The following is a 3,982-nucleotide window of genomic DNA, read 5'->3' as shown; positions in this document are numbered from 1 at the left end:
CTCGCACAAAAGAGCAAAAACAAAACGAATGCACTCTGTTACTGTTATCCTCGAGCGGGTGATGATAAATTGTCTCACTTTGTCGCAACTGCTATGAATCATTTTTTGTTGTGTTTTCCACACTGACGGCAGAGATGCATCAAAGTCTCAGGATGCTGTTCCAGATAATTTCGTTTTAATTTAAATGGATGATCGAAACTTGAGAAGTCAGTAGTGCAGCACTTCTGAATCCTGCTGAAACCGTCTGGCGAAAATAATTATTGCATTAGATGAATTATGTACACAAAGATAAGAATACGAAGATACATTACCACATAACTGGAAAAAATTCAGATGTAAGCAAAGTAGTATTATCATAATATTGTCCATTTGTTTCCTGCTTATTTTTATTTAGGTGATTCCGAAAACTGGACTAAGAAGAAGAAATGATAATAAAATGAGCATTGCGGAAGACGTAAAACAGTACAGAGCCTACTCAAAGAGTAAATGCGAAGCTCTATACTACCCTAGGAACGATCACGTAAGACTTTTCGGGAGCCATGAAGTCTCACTGCCCTGCTGGAAACCGCCAACGTTGTCAAAGATTGCCATATAGTATGTTACATTCAAATGGTACCAATGACTGATATAAATGTAATCGAATAATCTTCGATGTGTTTGCTACATAGCATGACGCACTAAGTGTATCTTTGGTAATTGGGTAGAAAGGGGTGATTACATGAATGGCAGTCACTTCATCTAAACTTCAGGCCTGTGAGCTAATATTTTGACCCCAGTTTCAGTTTTCTGAAAGACTGCGCTTTTAATGAAATCCGACCTATAAGTGATGAACAACGCGATCTGACTTCTACCTTATATACTGTAGCGACAAGGAACTTTCTGACAGTGCAACAGAATAATGAAAGGCGATTTAACATAGGCTAAATCAACATAACTTGAAACCATAATCTTTGCAACCAATTTGCTATAGCTAATCCTTATAGTAGTTAATGAATCACTCCTTGTAAGAGTAATTCGTCCAGTGAAAATGGAAGTACACGTGGTATACCACAACACCTAATGAAGTGAAGCGTCCTCGTACTGTAGCTAAATATCGTCTCCGTCACTGCAAACAAGTGCTTTATAGTTCCACTGCTACACCCACTTACCATGTTAACTGATAATTCCATTTAAAAATACTCTCTCTGCGGAAGGCAGATTATTCTATTCCGTCTTGAGACATAATGAAACTGAATGTGATTCTCTTGTGAACGAGGTTCTTAAGTGACCACAAGTGAGGATTTAAACAAAGATCCGAGGAGTGGATAATGACTTCGTAAGATTCGCAAGTTATATGAATACTGAGTAAACATGTATATATTGTACAGACAATGAATACAAAGTATCATATCCTACATACAACTGCCCCTCAATGGACAGTGTGATTTTACATGACCACCCATTTCGGTATTCATATTTGCGCGCATAATATTATTTAATGAGTGGAAAACCAGTGGGAAAGACAGATTACAGACGCGGATGAATGAAGTGATTCCCAAATGTTCCAATAATGTTGTGAAACGGAACAAATAAACTAATATTTCTCCCATGAATTAAAAATTATATCATGTGAATAAATGTGGAAATCCGCGTAACATATAGCTGCACTAAGGCCACCTAAGCAAGCAACCATCTCTCCATAATCCTAGACGATGTCGTTCCAGTGTGGCCATTTCAAAATGATAAGACTGGCTTCTACACTAAATATTTCACCACGCGCAAGCACGAAAGCAGAGTGTTTTCACAGTAGCAGGCGGAAGCGAAAGTTCCCTTTGACCACAAGCCTTGTAGGGCCTCGTATTCTAATTCTCCGCGCCAAGCAATGCTACTTGGCTGGACAATCTCAGAGTTTAAATCGCTTGGTTAGGACATGCCTTTTCAGCTACTCCAACAGACAGATGAATGACTGTACGTTCTCTGAGAGATACGAGTGCTTATCTATGTGCATATGAATACACATTACGAAAGATGGCTGTAACAGGTGGCTGTCATAGGGTTCAATGTCTCATCGATGACGAGTTCGCTGGATATGCAGCAAAAGCTGTGATTTCACAAGGATGGAGAAGAATATCGATCGCTTTACGGAAACCACGAAAAACCTGAACATGGAAGATCAGCCAAGGAACTGAACCAACTCCAGTGAATAGCGTGTTGTTTCGGGCGGTTTATAACCAACGTAAATTTACACGTAGTTCTCGTATGTTTGAGATGGCACTGCTCGCTCAGCATCAACCATGAAGTAAGTAAGGTTACAGTTTCATATCTCAACGACGATGAAGTCGTTAGAAGCGGATTGCAAGCTCGGGCTTAGCAAGGATGAGAAAGGTGTTGTTTTCTTAAGAGCTATCCGAGCATGCGTTTAAGTGACTTACAGAAAACACGTGACACCTTAATATGGATGGCTGGAAGGAAATATGAACTCATATGTGGCGGTCTGTCAATAGCACGAGAATCCAGATGCAATTTCCAAAAATGGGCATTTCCAGTTGTCAGTACTGCCTGCGACTGCGGAGGAGCGCAAACCATCTACACTGAAGAGCCAAGGAAATGGGTACAGCTGCTTAATATCGTGTAGGGCCATTGCGTGTACGCATATGTCCCGCAATACGACGTGGCATGGATTCGACTAATGCCTGAAGTAGTGCTGGAGGGAATTGACACCACGAATCCTGCAGGGCTGTCCATAAATCCGCAAGAGTACGAGATGGTGGAGATTTCTTCTGAATAGCACGTTGCAAGGCACGCCAGATGTGCTCAATAACGTTCATGTTTGGGGAGTTCGGTGGCCAGCGGAAGTATTTAAACTCAGAACAGTTTTCTTGGAGCCATTCTGTAGCAATTCTGGACGTGTTGGATGACGCATTGACCTGCTGGAATTGACCAAGTCCTTAGGATTCACAGTGCAAACGCCCAGTACCATTACAGTGCTTCCACTAGCTTTAATAGTCCTCTGCTGACATGAAGGGTCCATGAATTCATGAGGTTGTCTCCATACACGTCCATCCACTCGATACTATTTGAAACGAGACTTATCCGACCAGGCAATATGTTTTCAGTCATCAACAGTTCAATGTCGGTGTTGACGGGACCATGCGAAGCGTAAAGCTTCGTGTGGTGCAGTCATGAAGGGTACACGAGTCGATGATGTTTCGTTGAATTTTTCGCAAGCTGACACTTGGTGATGGCCCAGTATTGAAACCCGCAGCAATTTGCGGAAGGGTTGCACTTCCGTCACGTTGAACGATTCTCTTCAGTCGTCGTTGGTCCCGTTCTTGCAGGATCTTTTCCCGGCCGCAGCGATGTGGGAGATTTGATGTTTTACCAGTTTCCTGATATTCACGGTACACCCGTGAAATGGTCGTACGGGAAAATCTCCACTTCATCACTACCTCGGGGATGCTGTGTCCCATCGCTCGTGCACCGACTATAACACGAAGTTGGAACTCACTTAAAATGATAACCTGCCATTGTGGCAGCAGTAACCGACCTAACAACTGCGCCAGACACTTTCTTCTATAGGCGTTGCCGACCGCAGCGCCGTATTCTGCCTGTTTACATATTTCTGTTTTGAATACGCATGCTTATGCCAGTTTCTTTGTCGCTTCAGTCTATTTACTTTGCTGTGGATTCTCTCCAGCGTCCTACACCAAGGAAGATTCATTTAATGAAGCGGAAAATACTGTGGAGGCTGGCCGTTTTTGGTAATCTGTTGTGTAATATTCTATGCATACGTACCTCCATATGTTCATCTTGATTTATTTGTTCTGTTCTTTCTTTTGTTTAAGTTTTCTGTGACCTACTGCATTACGTCTGAATCTGCATGTGACTCTTACATTTTGATGCTGTTGTGGATAGAGACGCGGCAACGCTAGAGAATTTGTGGTGAAATGCAGGAGGTCATGCAGAGGAAGGACATTTTAATTTTATCCATATTTTGCAGCTT

This window comes from Schistocerca cancellata, chromosome 2, assembly GCF_023864275.1.
Source record: "Schistocerca cancellata isolate TAMUIC-IGC-003103 chromosome 2, iqSchCanc2.1, whole genome shotgun sequence".
Lineage (NCBI taxonomy): Eukaryota > Metazoa > Arthropoda > Insecta > Orthoptera > Acrididae > Schistocerca > Schistocerca cancellata.
Note: the sequence above shows the minus strand (reverse complement) of the source record.